This window comes from Lepus europaeus, chromosome 14 (assembly GCF_033115175.1).
Source record: "Lepus europaeus isolate LE1 chromosome 14, mLepTim1.pri, whole genome shotgun sequence".
Classification (NCBI taxonomy): Eukaryota; Metazoa; Chordata; class Mammalia; order Lagomorpha; family Leporidae; genus Lepus; species Lepus europaeus.
The window spans coordinates 58,197,622-58,216,121 of record NC_084840.1 but is presented as its reverse complement, the minus strand read 5'-3'; the positions used below and the strand labels follow the sequence as shown (position 1 = coordinate 58,216,121).

At 35.8% G+C, this 18,500-nt stretch overlaps 1 pseudogene; it reads right to left on the bottom strand.

Moving 5' to 3' along the window:
- Positions 1-10,027: 10,027 nt before the first annotated feature.
- Positions 10,028-18,500, bottom strand: part of LOC133773442 (swi5-dependent recombination DNA repair protein 1 homolog) — a 163,908-nt pseudogene continuing 155,435 nt past the window's right edge.

The following is an 18,500-nucleotide window of genomic DNA, read 5'->3' as shown; positions in this document are numbered from 1 at the left end:
AAAAGTATACTGATCATACATCTTAGTAAGGATTATATCTTCAACAAAAGGTTCTGTCAAAACTATGGAACTAGATCCACACAATCTCACATATGTAAAAGTCAACTCAAGATGCATCAATGAACTAAATTTAAGACCTGAGGCTATGAAGTTGCCTGAAGAAAATATAGGAGAAACAATCCATGATATTGGTATAGGCGATAACTTCTTAGATAAGACCCCAAAGCACAGGCAACAAAAACAAAACTAAATAAATGGAATTGTATCAAACTCTGCAACTTCTGCACAGCAAAAAAAAAAAAGAAAGAAAGAAAGAAAGAAAGAAAGAAAGAAAGAAAGAAAGAAAGAAACTATCAATAGTATGAAGAGACATCCAACAGAATGGAAAAAAAATATTTTCAAGCTATCTGACAAAGGCTTAATATCCATAATACACCACCAACTCAGAAAACTTAACAAAAAGTCAATACAGTTATGAAAAGGACAAAGGATCTCAACAGAGTTCTCAAAAGGAGAAATACAAATGGTCAACAAACATATAAAAAAATGTTCAACATCATTATCCATAAGGGAAATGTGAATGAAAACATCAATGAGATATCATCTCACCACTGTCAGAATGGCTAAATTACAGAATACAGAGAAGAACAAATGCTGACAAGGATGTGGAGAAAGGCAGATACTTACACACTGTTGATGGGAATGTAAAATAGTGTAGCCACTATTAAAAACAGTATGCAGATTTCTTCAAAAAACTACGAATAGACTTGCCATATGATTCAGCAATCCCACACTATTGTGAATATACCAAAAGACAAACACAGTGTATCAAAGAGATGGCTGTACCATGTTTATAGAAGCACTGTTCAAAATATCAACCAAGAGGTTCATCATTAGGTGAACAATGGACACACATACACATAAACATATACCCTGCAATATTATTTAGCTATAAAAAAAAGAAATTGTGCCATTTGTAGGAAATACAACTGGAGTACATCATGCTGAATGAAATAAACAGGACACAGAAAGATATGGCAGCCTCCCTTTTATGTGAGAGCTAAAATTTAAAAATGAAAAATAAACCACAACTTAAAAAGAAATGCCTTTATGTATCAGCATTGCTACAAATAGAGCTTTGTCAAATTTTGTATTATACCTTTGTCAAACTCATGGTCAAGAATGTTACACTACTATAGTTTCAATCATCTATAACTATTTTGCAGTGTACTATATATAGGTGAAATGGTCACATTCCATTTGATTATTATTCATAGCCCTTGCCTACATTCTTGTTCAACTAGGATCTTTTTACTTTTTGAACTGCTTACTTAGTGGAGCATTAAACCCTTGACCATAATGTAAATTAAAAATTTCTATCTCTGGAAGCATAAAAAAGAAAAAGAGAATGAATGAATCTGTGAATGGGAAAGGGAGGGCATGGGGGAAGAGAAGATCAGTATTCTTTAAATTTTATCTAAGAACTCCATTGAATCTGTTACATATTAACACACTAAAAGTAAATTTAAAAATATTTCAAAAAGAATTTAAAAAATAAATCTTTTAAAAAAAAAAAACCTGAAAATAGGGCTTCAGTATGACCCGGGTATTTTGCTTATGGGTATAATGCGAAGTTAATAAAATCAGCATTTGAAACAGATTTCTAATTTATTTGTTCAACTAGAGATTAGGTTAAATGAAATAATCCAGTCACAGGAAGACAATTAACACATGAGGGATGTTAATTAAAATGAGGGAGTTAATTAAAATATATCTGAACTTAAAATTGTGATTATTCCAGACTAGAAAGAGGGGGAGGGAAGGAGATAGTATCATCAGTACCAAACCAGTCAGAAATAACAAGGGCTAAAGCTCCACAGGATACTGGGGTGACCATATTTGCCAACAGTGTACTGTATACTAACCAAAGAAAACAAAGGGAGGAGTTGGTAGGCTTCAAACACGCACATCCAAATAAGGACATGGAAAACCAAGTTTCCTATTGTGCACTAGTATCGGTGTTGAAATACTGCACTGTACACCATAGAAATGTTAAAGTATTAGTTTAACATTTATATTTTTATAAATTTATTTTATTTATAAATTTACTTATAAATTTATAAATATGTTTTAGCATTTAATATTTTTGATTATAATTATAAATTATAATTATATAATATTATATAATTATAATAATATATAATTAGAATTATAAATATTTATTTATAAATTTATAAATATTTATACTTTAAAATTTAATATTTTTGAAAAAAATAAGTAAAAACACCCCTTTTGCTTAAATTTTGTTTGGATTGCCTTTCCACATGTAGAAGTTCTAAATATACTCCAGATTTAGTTACCTTGTCATATATTTGTATTGTGACTGTTCTCGGAGTAGGCAGGCAGAAGCTTTTGATTTTTGTTAACATCCTGCTTATACTATTTCCTTTTAGGATTTCAGTTTTTCATATCCTCATGAGTAAATTTTTACCTTCTTCAAAGTTATAAGCCTAACTTCGATGTTTATTTCAATAAGACTCAGATTATAATTTTTATACTTACACTGGTGATCCAACTTGAATCCGTTTTTGAATCATCTTTTTAAATATATATGTATTTCCTATTGTTCTAGTATCATTCATATAACTACACTTCTCTCCTAATTGACTTAATATCTATTGACAATCAATGATGTAGATACAAGTATTTTTTTCTGGACACTATCCTGTTTAATCTATTTTTATGAAAAGCCTGTTTATGTCATTTCTGTACTACGTTGATTTGTTTAACTTTATAGTAACAGTTCAATTTAGCACTCTAACTTTTTTTTCAAAATTATTTGGTTACATTGGAACCTTTTAATTTACATCTACATGTTAGAATAATCTTTTCATCTTCCTAAAATGTTTTACCAAAATTTGATTATGTTTACAAGGAGCTTAATATTGATTCTTATAGTTCAAAGATATATCTGTTCACTTATTTAGGTCATCTGTATTAGTCTAAAACAAAATACCTGAGATGAAAACATTTGTAAAGAAAAGAGGTTTATTTAGGTCACAGTTTTGAAGGCTCAAAGGCTGATTACCAGCATCAGATTAGTTCTGGTGAGGACCTCATGGAATATGTGATCATGATAGTAGGAGCACAAGAAAAGGTATCACATGGAGGGACAGGAAGCCAGAGAGTGGAGAGGAGCCAGTCAGGCCTCTATAACAACACACTCTCAGGTCAACTACGTTAATTCTCTCTGAGGGTAGGACCCTCAAGGACCTTCCACTAGTCTCCTCTTAAATTTTCTAGCACCTCAACAGTGCTTTACTGGGGACCAAGCTTCTGACATATGAACCTTTGGAAGATAAAAACCACACCCAAACCATAACATCCTTATTCTGAACAATATCATGGTTACCTTGTATGCAAAAGTAGAAGAACACTGTAGATAGGATTAAGTCACAACAGAGAATATTTGGTTGTGCCCTAAATGCAGTCACTCGAGTCCTTATGAGAGGGATGTAGAGGAAGATTACACAGACCCAGGAAGACAGAGCAGCTGCAAATGTTAAGATAATGACATAGAAGATTGCAGTGATGTGGTGAAAAGCCACAGAATGGCAGCGGTCACTGGAGGCTAAGCAGGCAATGAGAGATTCTTGTCACAGATCACTGAAGGGCAGATGGCTCACCTACTGTCTTGAGTTAGGCCCGGTGATTCCGATTTCACACATCTGTCTTCCATAAATGTTGAGACTCTAACTGTGCTTTTCTAGTCACCCAGTTTGTAGTAGTTTGTAACAGCTTTCATCAGACGGACCTTGAATATATTTATTAGGTTTATTCTGATGTATTTTTTAAATGCTAGGATATATGACATTTAATTTTCAGATTTATTACTGTACTTAGAAATATAATTGATTTTGTACTCTTTGTATTCCATCAATTTACTAAAAAAGGTATTACTTCTAGTGGTTTTGTGTTTGTGTTCCATAGCTTTTATAGATATATATCATCTATAAATAAAGGTTTTTTCTTTCCAAATTTTACACAAATCACTGTCTTATTCCTGACAATAGACTATAAGTATAATGCTTAGTATAAAGTTGGCTTTTTTTGCCAATACCATTTATCAATTTAGAATAACTCTTGTTAATCTACTTTGATTTCTTTAATGAATGAATTTAAGCATTGTCAAAAGCTTCTTCCATCTTGTCTCAATAGAGAATCTTATAATTTGTTTCTTTTGAGTGATTGTGATTTAGCATTCAAATTTAGTGAAATTCAATCTCGCACTATGGGGATAAATTCCACTTGATTGTAATGTGATATACATTGATAGTTTTAATTCTCTAATATTTATTAAAAAATGTACATCTGTTCTGGAGGTGTATTGGCATATGGTTTTCAAAGTTCCTCCATGTTTTGGCATTAGGATTATGATGGCCTCATAAAACAAATATTTTATCCTTCATTATTTTTTAAACAGTCTGTATCAGTAATATTTCAAAATATTTGTTAGCATTCACCAGTGAAGCTAAATCGGTGTGCAATTTGTTTTAGAGAAAGCTTGATTATGATCTTAATATCTTTAATAAACAAACAAGGCTCACTATTAGGGTATAATCAATGGCCTCTTGCAACTTTTACCTATTAATTTGAAAAGGAAGTCTCCCCAGTAGCTTTCTACATAACCAATACTTAGCAACAGCCTTCCCAAGGTGCTATGAATAAGGACGTAAAGAAAAGCTCATTCCATTTGGATCTAAGACTTTAGTTTTGAAACTCTATCTTTAAGGATTGTCACGTATCTTGTCAGAGAGGGTTTGCTGACTAAAACACTCAGCAAATGCATGCATATACTTTCATGATAAAATAAAATTAAATGTTAGGAAGTTTACAGTGAGGAATTTAAATACTATACATAAAAATAACCACTCCATCATTAAAATATTTAGCCTCAAGTTTTTTCCTAAGAATGAAACTCTAGCATTAGAAATATTCAATTTGACTTTTCAATAATTAAACACCTTTCTTTTCTTCCATCCCTGAAAAAACGTTATTCCAGATGGTAATCCTTATACTAAGGAAACAATACTTTTAGTGGGCTTTAAAACTAAACCAGAGATGCTCTTTGACAGTTGGAGCAAGAAAATGATTTTTGGCTACATACTTCACTTTTAAACTACAAGTTTTTATTATTTATAACTAGTTTTTACTATGTCAATATTTTTCATTTTACTAAGTGAAACGTTTTGCTTTTTTTGTGTCCATGTTGTCTAAAGAAGAGACTCACATGCTAGATAACATCTGAAGCATTTTTAATATAATTCAACATCACCTATCCCATCTACCATATTTACATTAAGGATTCCCGCCTGTGATGTCATAACTCATGTTTTCCATTTGCAGTACAGAAATTTATTTTTTACTCTTTACAAATCAGGCCACACTTTATGAGAAACAGTCAGAAAAGACAATACCCTCAGGGGCTGACATTTGGTATAGTGGTTAAGATGTGCTGGGGACGTCCATTTCCCAAATCAGAGTGCCTCAGTTTGAGGCCATACTATGTTTCCAATTCTAGCTTCCTAACAATGCAGATCTTGGGAGGCAATGAGTAACAGCTGAAGTACAAGCCACCCATTGTAGACTGAGTTCCTTGTGCCTGACTTTGACCTACCCAGCCTCAGATGTTGCAGGCATGCGGGGAGTGAAGCAGCAGAAGATTGATATCTGTCTCTCTCTGGTTTTCCAATACAAATAAAATGAATAAATGGAAAAAAGGAAAAGGTAACACCTTCAGGAGGGCAGACAGGTATCTTTGCCGTTCTCTCTACCAGAGTACCATGTTTTAAGATCTTATCTTCAACCTTTCAGTTCATCATACTGGACTTTCTAAGACCTTAAAAAAAAATGACAGGTAGAAAGAATAGACAAGCAGAGAGAGAGAGAGAGAGAGAGATCTTCTATCTATTGGTTTATTCCCTGAATACCCACAAGAGCCTGGTCTCGGCCAAGCTGAAGCCAGGAGCCATGAATTCCATCAGCGTCTACTGCTTGAGTGGCTGAGGTTGCAGAACTTGGGTTAAGTTCCTCTCCAAATACATTTGCAGGAAGCTGGATAAGAAATTGAGCAATCGGTACTTGAACCAGCACTCTGAATTGGGGCAGCCAGCATCAGGAAGCATCTGCTGTGCCACAATGCTGATCCCTAAGATAGATTCTCTTAACATATCCTGATAAACTTGATAACAAAGAGTTAAGTGCCCATACCAGCTAAAATACATCCCCAAATGGTACAAAAGGTAATAAGCTAGTGAACTTACCACTTTGTAATGAGTGGCATGTTTCTACTTAGGAAGCCTTGTCACCATACAAAGCATATTGAAACATGAATTTTTTTGACTTTGTTCTGTAATCCTATGATTCTAACAGAAAAAAAGCATAAGGTGATTTCAAGGCGTTTCCCCTGACCTGTAGGTAACAACAGCCACATATTGACTTCACAACACAGAACATATGTTCCTCACTTTGCAGAAATGTAGTATCTCTCAGAATGTATTACCACTTATAAGTTCTAAGCTATGAATATATTGACCCATTCCATGTGACTATGCATTTCTCTTTCTCTCTAGATATATTATTATCACTAGTGAAACTCTAGTTAAATGTTCTTGTTTTAGCCTAGGGAGCATTTTATTTCCATGTGTTTGGTACTCTTTGTGGTTCAAGTTAAAGAAAATTCTATATAAATGGGCTTAAACAGTAGTTTGGCAAGCAGAGTATTTCAACAATAACCCAGAGCTTAAGTATTTCCAGTACCCAATTTCTTACTGTCTGTTTCTGGGTCAATGTCAATACTTCTGACTCTAATCTTAGATTCTCTTACAGGACTAGTGTGGCTTCCAGTAGTTCTCGAGTTCAGCTTTATTCATTCCTGTGCACAAGAAACAAGTATCTTTGATGGATTCCACAGGGAGAAAACATCAAGTGCCCAAGGAAACAGGTTTTTAAATTTCATGGCTTGATTACATCATATCTATCCCTGACCCAGAAACGATGTACTGGCTTCTCAACCTTCAAAAGTCAATCAAGCCCTCTTCCTAGAGCTTGAAGAAGGATCGAGACTATCTTGCCGTAGAGCCCAATGGGGAATGAGTAAATTCCCCAGGAGAAAATCAGGCACATGATGAGAGAACAAATAACAAACATCCACTAAAGGTGCTATGAATGATGCATTCAATAAATTTTAGTTTTACTCTTCAGAAGTTTTCACTATAGTAAGACATAAACATGACCAGGAATTCTCCAAAGGAGATCAGAAACAGAACAGTGGGTATAAAAACCATTGTTAAATCTATGCTAGGATAGGGTGGGAAATCACTACTTTCATATCACATAAACTTGTACTTGATCATTAAGAATTCTTTTCTGGTGTTTATTCAAGTCAGGAACAAAGTCCAGAATAGAATCTACCAACATTTTACATATCATAGCATTTGTTTTTGAAAATAATTGCAAAAATTGATCTATTTTTTACATAATTTTCTTTAAAAACTAAGTTATCAGAACTATTATGTTTGGCAGGTCAGACCTCGGAATGCTTGTCAGGCCTTTCACCCTCTGATAAGAAGCACTCATCAATACCCATCTGTTTTTTTATCTGATCTGGGTAATATTTATATTTTTCCTTACTCTCTCTCTCTCTCTCTCTCTCTCTCTTTCACAGTAACTCAAATTATCCCAGTGCTAATTCTGTCAAAGTGTTGCTTTGGTATTCATCACCTGCCCAATGAGTGACAAGAATAGAAAATCTTGTTTGGTCCATGAAGGGCCACCACCGTCCACTGCTGTTGTAAATGCTGCTGCTGCTCTGAGAGTCACTGATTAAAATGCAAGATGCATAATGAGAGCCAATATGGTAACAGAAGCACAAGGTCACACAGTTGGTTTGGCAGGAGTTTCTCAGTAAACAAGGGAAGGAGATGCCTCTCTTCGTAATCTTTACCCACTGATAAGGGGCCCCAGCCAGAGGAGAACTGGATTTCCATCTTTGTCTTTGAGTGGCACAGGTCTTTATTTTACAAACAGCAATCAGTTTCTTAGACCCATGCCTACCGTTAATTATTCCAGTAGTTTCCCCTCAGTTGTGCAATGCAAAATTCCGCATTATTTGGGAATGCATCAGGACAGAAAGTTTCTTTGTGCCAGGGGTTGCCTTTGCTATTTAGAGTATTGGAATCACGACAGAGTGGCTACATGTCTCATGCAGCACATGGTCACTGCCCAGTCTTTCAAACACTCAGGAGGAGAAGGGTTATTTGAGTGCTGGGATTCAATAAAGAAAGCCTAAGAAAACTGTTTCCTACAATAAACCAAGTCTGCCCAGTTCCTTCATTGAACTACAAAATGGGTCCAAAATGGACTAACTTGGATCTTCTGCTCTATAATATAATATTCCCCTTTAATTACGACACAGAAGAAAATATCCCAGTGACCCATCGTATCTGAATCAGTGATTTTTTTATTCAGCTAACATCATCAGGATAATGATCACATTACATGTTGTATTATTTTTGCTCTATATCTATGTAAAATTTGAATTTATATAGAGAAAGATATCAAAAATTAATTCGGGGCCAGGGCTGTGGAACAGGTTAAGCTACTTCATGGAAAACTAGCACCCCATGTTGGCAGAAATTCAGGTCCTGGATGCTCCAACTGCTGATACAGCTCTCTGAGAAGGTACCTGAGAGGGCAAGTACAAGTGTTTCGGCTGCTGCCACCCATGTGGGAGACACAGATGAACCTCCAGGCCCTTGACTTCAGTCTAGATCAGTCCTGGGCCCTTGTGGACATTTGGGGAGTGGACCAGTCGAAGGAAGCTCTATTTGCCTTTGTCTCTCTTTCTTCCTTTGTAATTCTACCTTTCCAGTAAGTAAATCTTAAAAAAAAAAAAAAAAAATCTAACTTGCCACTTGATTACCAAAGCAAAGGTAATAAATTCAATTCTGAATCACTGAGCTGTTTTCTGTACATAGACCATGCCTTTGGCAAAATAACAACAAACACCAAATTTACTCCCCTGTGTCCCTATTATCATAGGGAACCATTTGTGGTGTAGTAAGTCAAGCCGCTTCTCGAACATCCCATCCCATACCTGAGGGCAGCTTTGAGTCCTGCCTCCTCCACTTCTGATCCAGCTTCCTGTTAATTCATCCCAAGATGCAGTGGATCATGGCCCAAATGTTTGGACTGTTGCTACATGGGAGCAACAGAGACCTGGATGGAGTTCTTGGCTTCTGACTTTGGCCTGGCACAGCCCTGACTGTTGTGGGCCTTTGGGTGAAGTAAAATAGAGAATAAAAAAAAGATCCTCTTGCTCTTTTATTTAGATAGATGTCAATTTTAAAAAGGAAAAAAAAAATAGATGCTGAATGAGGCACCATGAGCATTGGGAAACAGTATTTCAGCTGAACTCAAGGTATTTCACTGGAAGCAAACTACTTTGCCTATCAAGTTGAGATATACTTGGATTTAATGACCGTTTTCTCTTCATGTTTTACATTGAAAATCCATTGGACAAATTATTACATAGTTTCCTAACTGCTTTCAAATTTTGAAAAAACCACTACCAGGCAAGGAGAGCTACCACTTTATTATAAATACCCCACCTTATATTGACAAACGTCCAATAGTCATCGACAGGTAGACTCTATGGTGGTTGTTTACCATCTTGCCTTATCACACAGTCTTTGAGAGGTGAGCTCTCCCTTTAGTACTAGATTGTTTTATTTCTAGCCTTTACACTGTCAAAATAGAATGGGCTACACATATGCAAAAGATATTTCCATTGATTTTGGTGTTAAAGGAAAATGAAATGGGTCCTATGAGGCAAACTTAATAAGGTTTGCATTCTTAAGACTTACAATGAGGGGAAAAAAAAAAAAGAAATCCATCAGCAGCTAGCTAGCTAGCAGAGTTAGAATGCAGGCAAAGTGTTACTGAGCTCTAAAAAAATAACCTCAGTCTAATCACGACAGACCGTCAAACACATCCTCCTTGAACGGCATTCTACAAAACGCTTGATCGCTTGATCGGTACTCCTCACAACTGTCAAGGTCAGGGAAGACTGCAAAGCTGTCACAGACTGGAAGAGACTAGGTAAAGATACGATAACTAAGTGCAGTGTGGCGTTCTGAACTCTATCCTAGAATACGGACAGGGCAGTAGTGTAGAAAAAGGAAAACTGAATAAATTCTGAAACTTAGAAGATAGTGTTACATTATTATTTTTAAATTTTTTTTCTTTTTATCTCAAAGGCAGAACAAAGTGGGTAGATGGAAAGGGAGGGAGGGAGGGAGGGAGAGAAAGAGGAAGGACAAGGGAATACTGTTGTTTACATACAATGGTTCACGCCCCCAAATGGTTGTGTTAGGTCCAGCTGAGCTAGTCTGAAGCCAGGAGATGAGAACTTAACTTGGCTTTCAGATGTGGATGGCAGAGACCTAGGTACTTGAGCCATCATCTGTGGTTATCCAGTATGCTATATGCAGCAATTTGCAAAGTACAGGAACTGCAGCTTGAACCTGGCATTGCAGTGTGAAATGTGGATGTGTCAAGCAGATTTTTAATTGCTGTGTCAAGACCTACCCTCAATTTCTCAGTTTTGGTAATGGTACTGTGATTGTATATGATGATATATTAAACTTGGGATGTTATCTGAGAACAAGATGTTTTATCACTATTCTTCTATAACTCTAATATTATTTCAATATATAAAGTTTTAGAGAAAATACAACTATTAAAACTGGCCAAATAGTCTCTGAGAAGCAATAATATTCCTCTAGGGCCAACTGAATTTATGTAATTCAGAAACAAAATACCTTACTATGCTTATGCTACTTTTTGCTTCCCAAGTTAATCTCTGTACCCATTCGTATCCAAAGTATAGATTTTAACTGTATTACATATTTTATTATCATTTATGGAAAAGTTCCTGAAGGCAGCAGGTATTTTCAGTTTGTCTAATCTATTTAGCTACTAGTATACTACTTCCCAGACAAAATTTCCTATGTATTTCCTTGGCAAAGAACACTTCCTTCTCTACAATGTCTTTTAAAAGTCAAAGTTGCCCCTTGAAAGTCATTGGTTCGTAAATCTTACCTAGGCTCCTTGCACATTCTCAGAGCATGAATGACACCTCGAGGAATTTCCTAAGGAAGGGATCGTGGGGGCTGTCTCTTCACTCACCTACCCTTGTCACACTCTCCAATTCACCAGGAAAAAAAAAAAAAAAGCATTTTAAAATGATTCACTATGTGCCTGAAGCAACAGAAACCAGTCACTGTTCAATGATGTCTAGCCTAATTTTTTTTAAGATTTATTTGAAAGTCAGTTGGAAGAGAGAGAGCACAGGGGGAGGACGAGCGAAGGTGACAATCTTCCCTGCCTGGCTCACTCCCCAGAGAGCCACAATGGATGGCTCTGGATCAGGCCAAAGCCACCAGCTTCCTTTCAGGTCTCCCTTGTGAATGCAGGGGCCCAAATACTTGATGCGTCTGCTGCTGCTTTTCCTAGGCAATTAGCAGGGAGTTGGATTGGAAATGGATCAGCTGGAGATTGGAACTGGCACCCATATGATGCTGGTGTCACAGGCGGTGAATTTATCCACTATGCCACAACAACACTGGCACCCTAGCCGATGTTTTGAAGAGTAATTTTTCTGGTGGAGGGGAGAGAATGGGGTGAGAGGGTAGAGGGATGATGAGGGGGAGAGAAAGGAGGGGTGCAGAGAAGGGAGGTAGAGAGAAGGGGAAAAGGGGACAGAGGAGAAAGAGGGCAGAGAGGACAGAGAGAAGGAATTTTCCACTCCCCAAATGACCATCAACAGCCTGGGCTAGGTTAGTCCAAAGCCAGAGACCCAGAACCTCATATTGGTCTCACAAGTATTTGAGTCATCATTTACTATCTCACAAAAACATTAGTAGGAGCTTGATCAGAAGTGTCCAGTAGTCTGAATTTGAAACCATAGCCTAGAATAGACCCTAGAGCATATGTCACAGAACAAACAAATCCAAAGATGTTTTACTTCTGATAAATAATTACAGACATCAACATGGCTCCTGTGATCAGAAAAATCACTTAAGGAATTACATTTGGAATATGGCAATCAGTCTCAGACCACCCTTCTACTATTCTGAGTGGCTGGTAGCAGTAAGCAACACCACCCACTCTTGTGAAAAAAGACTCAATCCATGGAGGGGCAAGTGCCCTCAGTGTTGGTTAACTCAACATGGGTCTGTTGAATCACCTCCAGATGTACGTATACGTACACTCTTCTGATGCAGTGATGTTGTCCCAATGGATTTTCCAGCTGTGCCTTGCGGGCCAGAGAAATTCAGGGGCACAGTAGCACCCAAATCTAGGTAAGTCTCCTGAGTATCCACTATGGACTTCATATCCCAGGCATCATCTAAATTACAGTAGTGAGGTTCCTGTCAGATTTATACTGAACAATGGACACATGAGGATTGCCAATTAGCAATCAGAGTTCAAGTGTGTATGTACAGATATTAGAGGAAAACCAATACCTCTAAGAGAGGCCTCAAAGCCAGTAAAAATTAAAACTTACATCAGAGTTAATAAACAGAACAAAGGGTTTGTGTCCTCAGACTCACTTTCAGTGACAAAAAAAATTAATATTTTTAGAAATTAAAAATATAATGGTTGAAACATTTAAAAATGCAGAAGAGGGATAGAAAAACTCAGTTAGATAAAAGTTTAATTAGGGAGCTGAAAGATTAAGTTGACAGATTCTTTCAGAGTGCATGGGGAATATGTATGAGTATTCATACAAATGTCTGAGATTTCGCTTTTATACCTACAGAGAAATTCAAAGTAAAAACACAATGAAAAGAACTGTAGAATTTGGCTTTTTTTTTTAATGAGACATTTATATATTGCAAGATACACACTATTTTGACCAAAACCAAATTGGTATTTGTTAAAAAACAGATCTCATAAAGGAGTTCAGAAGATGCTACACTGAAACATGGATTTAGGCTAATTTAGGCTTCAAACTTAGGGCACTGGGTTACAGCAAATACATAAAAGGCTTTCTTTTGACTTTGTTTATCTGAGCAAAGATAGAATCTCCAAAAGGCACACAACTGTTAGTCATTTTTCCAAGTATCTCAAATAGAAAAATTACCTGTGATTACAGGAAAGGAGACTGGATGTTAGCAGTACTCCTAGAAAGACTTCGTCACAGGCTCTCCTAAATTTACTGTGAGAAGGGTATAGAACTTAAAGATCTCACTGCGATTTTTGGTATTCATTTTCTTTCCTGTGATGCTGTCACGCATGTAATAACTTTGTATATTTTTTTTCTCCTTGTTATTCTGCTTAGTTTCATTTTATCTCACAGATTCAATTATTGGACTCTGTGGGAAAGTTCTCATTGTTTTAAATTTTCAAACAGTTGGGGAAAAATAGGTTGTTAGGGAGGATCTATACAGATTACAAGCTGTCTTTGTATTGAACACACACACACTTTCAATTTGGTAGTCACTGAAGCAAATAAAAACAGCATAAGGAAAGGGAACTTACATTAGGTATGCATGCCCAGTTGGAGTTTGAGATCTAAGTTTTATTCCAAATACATATACCATAGAAAAAAATAAGATATATCTGAAAACGGAAATCTGAGATTTCTTATTCCTAGTAGATGAAAATTATGGGCTATGGATTCTGTTTTCTAATGACACTAATTTTCCTTCTGACTTCTATAACCAACCTTTCCGAAATCTTCTTCCATGCCATTTCTCCTCTTTTTTTCAACGCAAGCATAATTCATCAAGTCAGCAGTCACCCTGACACTCTTAACTCATTCCTATCTTTCAGGCTTTGCAAGATAGCAGTTCTTAGTTTTCCTCATGTGGTTGATCATACCTCAATTTTTACCGTTCTTCTGCTATCTTTCCTTAATCACTAGGCATTGCACAGATTTCAATCTTCATCTCTTCCATTTTGATATTTCCATCACACACACAATCACAAACACACAGAAAAAAAAAACTAAGGATGAGATTACTCAATACAAATATCTGACCACCATAGATGCCAAATTAAATATGCAGATCTAGGGTTCTGCAATTTCTCTATTAACTTTCAATCAGTGAAAGAAACTATAGCCTCACATATGGCTTACAAAGGAGCAATGGAATGATAGCCACTTTGACTAATAAGAATTTAGTAGTCTTCTTATAGTTATAACAAGAGCTGATAAATATACTGATAAATATCTTTGTACTATTTTATAAAATCTCAGGCATTTTTGTGTAATAACATTGTTTTCCGGTATTCTGTCAATGTACATGGATCTATTTTTTATTTTACTTGATGAAAAATTTTGTTCTAATTTTACAAATCTACCAAATGTGGTGTTAATATATTAATATAAGTTTTTTAAAATTGTTAGAAATTGACAAACTTTACATAATACATGTTTAAAGTTGCAGTCATTTGGCATTTTTCTAACTCTAAACAAATTTAAGATTTCAAGATGAAATTAAAGCATAATTCAAAAACAAATTCTCAAGCTTCATCCAACTACTAGATGTTATGACACACTGAGTAAATAAGACTATCAATTCTGGGATCTGTGTCTTCCTGAGTATTTACCAAATTGAGTTTGAAATTATTTGTCATTTTTCATGTTTTGACAGTAATGACTGTTTCTAATATATCTTTATCCCTCAGCTTCTAGCAAAGTTGTATAAATAAAATAAGTTTCTATGACATGTGAGGTATCATCGAAACTTAATTTCTGTGGAACAAAACGAAAATGGAAATGTGCCAAACACTTAAGCAAAGCAACACAATATGTAAATTCAGATGTATGTGGATCTGTTCTGGCCTTGACATTTGTAGGAATTAGGAAGGCTACATGTTTCTCCCCAATTAAGAAACAATGATGGTCATTTGTAGACCATAGGATTATCAAGACTAAGAAAAAAATGAGGATGGGTAACCTAAAACCAAGTGAGGTAACATATACTCAGCATTATATCATTTTGCCCTGTCTAAAAATCCTGATTAAAATCTAATGCAATTATTTAATAAAAATGAGAAATTGAGTGAAGTCATTGATATAGTATTTTTGACAATGAAAAATACTCAGTTAAAAACCACCATTTGCTTGTGGGATAAGCTAAGTATCCCACTTTTTGAAAATATGATATTCTGATGTTTCCTGGTACAAAACATCTGGGTGATGGATGTTTTTCAATTAATATCCTTTTAGGTGCATAGTAGAGTTTTCAGGAATATAAGCAGAAAAAAAAAAACTTTAGTGGTCAAAAATTAAGAGGGAACTGAAGATAGAGTAGTAAACTATCCTCAAAGCTGTAGATCTCCTGGGATAATAGACATTACCAATAATCTACATCTTTGAGTTTTAATACCACACAAACACTCAGAACAGAAAGCAAAATCTTGGGTACACAAAATAGCTGGAGATTAGTACTCCATGTAAACCTTGGACTGTCAATTGCTGCCATCTACGATGATATATTAAAAAAACAAATACCTTACTTGCCATGAAGACAGAAATGGCTCTGAACACACGCTCTAAATGGCAAATTAAAAAAAAAAAATCTTCACTAAGAATTAACAATCTTTTAGGACATACAACTAGTCTCAACAAATTTCAAAGAATTAATTTCTCTCCATTTTGTCTTTCCAACAGCATTGAAGTTAGAGCTTGTTAACATAAAAACAAGAAATACAAAAATTGGAAAACCTTCATCTAAATTATAGGTTAAGGGTAAGTTAGACTATCAAAATATGACTCCTGTCATAAAAACTGAACTTGCTATCTTTTGAAATTTAATGTATTAATTGTGGTCTCACTGCTCTTGTAATATACTCATGTAAGATCTTAAAATTACCTTATGAATTACATTGTAATAAATTATCTTGGTATTTAGTTTTAAGTTAAACACTACAATCACAATATTTATTAAAATGAAAATAAGACAAATGAATATGACTGTTTTTAAAGCAATATTAATTTTTGTCTTCTTATATTTATAAAGCCCCCTATACATAGTAGGTATTCAATAAGTGTTAGTTATTTCTATTAAAGGTAATACATTACCACAATAATGAAAAATAAATTAACCTTAGTCATCTTTTTTTTTTAAAATCAAGACTAATACATTGAAAGTAGCTTTGTACAACAATTCAAAAACTACCTTCAATCTTTTATTTGAAAAGTAATGTAATCCTACAAGTATAAAAACAGATGTAATGGTGTGCCAGGCAAATACCAATGGAAATACCCTGACCAGTCCTCCAAAGAATTAAGAAATCATGCAAAACCTAGTTTCAGACTCAAAAATGACTTTTGGCTGTGATGGAAAAATACTATGGCAGTTTCCGAAATGGTTAGAAATAGAAATGTTGTCTGATCCAGTATTTCATTTCTGAGTATGTAGTTATGTCCAGAATTGAAAATAGAGTCAAACAGGTATTTGTACCTCCATGTTAATGGAACTGTTCACAATAGTTGAGAGCAGAAGCAATCTAGAAGTCCACCAATAGACCAAGATACAAGCATAGAAGTGAACAGCCTAACAAAGGAAGGCACTCTTGACACTTGTCACAGCACAAATAATCCTTGAAGACATTTTATTAAATTATAAGTGCTAGTCATGAAAGGACAATTACCTTCACTTAAATATTTCGAGTAGTCAAATTAAGAAACACAGAATGATGGTTGTCATGAACTGGGGGTGTAGAGAAATAGGGAATATCTTAATGGGTGTAGAATTTAGTTTTACAACAGTTCTAGAGGGGTCAGTACTGTGGATTAGCACGTTAAGTTGCTGCCTGGGATGCTGGCACCCCATTTTTGAGCACCAGTTTGTGGCCTGGCTGCTCTGCTTTCTATCCAGATCCCTGCTAATGCCCCTGTGAAAGCAGCAAAAGATGTCTCAAGTGTTGTGGCCCCTTCCATCCATGTAGGAGGGCCAGGTGTGGTTCCTGGCTCCTAAGTGTGGCCTGTCACAAGCCCTGATCATTGGGGCCTTTGGGGGACTGACTCAGGCTCATCGAAAACCTTTGTTTCCTCTTCTCTGCTTCTGTCACTCTACCTTTCCAATGACTTCAATACTTTAAAAAAAAAAAAATCACCAACTGCAACAAAGAAGAATGGCTAAGAACATATTTCACATAATTTTCTAGAGACGAGTTTGGTGATTTTTTAACGAGAATGTACTTAATACCACTGAACATTCTACTTGTAAATGATTGAGATGGTAAAGTCCTTACGTGTATTTCACCATCATGTCTGAAAATGGTGTTCTTCTACCTTTAAATCATAGCATCTGCCTAGCCTCCACTGTTGCTAGTAAATTTTTGCCCCGAGTTAAGGGGACGATGAGGCTGCATTTAATTTCATTAGAACTATTGTTCTTTCTCACACATTGGGTTTCCCTTCATTATTTATGTCAAACACATCCTTTATGGATACATGATGATTAATGAGACCTGTAAGGAATATTGAGAAGAAACCCTTAAGAACACAACATGCATTCCTGGTAACTTTAACTTGAATTTGCTCTCCTGTAGCAAAAACGTAAGCATTCAAGTGTTGAGGGAATTTACTCAAACTAGGCACTCATTATTCCACAGTATCAGTTAGGCCTCATTTTAACAGAACTATTTCTAACACTCTTACTGTATAGGCTGCTATTTGCTTAGCAAAGTGTTCTTACTCCATTTTATAAGTGAACTCATGATTTTTTACAAGAGAATTGTTTCATTCACTATAAATGCTTATATTATCACAGTTAAAAAACAAGACTTTTGTTTTGTTTTGTTTTTGACATGCAGAGTTAGACAGTGAGAGAGAGAAACAGAGATCAATGTCTTCCTTCCGTTGGTTCATCCCGCAAATGGCCACTACTGCTGGCGTGCTGCGCTGATCCGAAGCCAGGAGCCAGGTGTTTCCTCCTGGTCTCCCACGCGGGTGCAGGGGATCAAGGACTTGGGCCATCCTCCACTGCCCTCCAGGGCCACAGCAGAGAGCTGGACTGGAAGAGGAGCAACTGAGACAGAATCTGACACCCCAACTGGGACTAGAACCCGCTGGGGTGCCAGCGCTGCAGGCAGAGGAGTAGCCTAGTGAGCCGCGGTGCCGGCCAAGAAACAAGAACATTTTGGTTTCCTATTTTCTAATGGTGATTTTCATTTTTGATTTTCACCCATCTTGAAAATGCCCTAGACGTTACAATAATTTGCCATGGACATTTGTGCTTGTTTCAGAAATACGGTATAGTCATCTATTTGTATTCACTACTTACTAGACATGTACGTCAATGAAAGATGACATTTTAAGGCACAACATGACCTTTCTTCCACATAGATTTAAGAACAAAAAAACTATTGTTGAGGTTAAGTTTATGAGGAAATTGCCAAGCAAATTGGCATTCTCA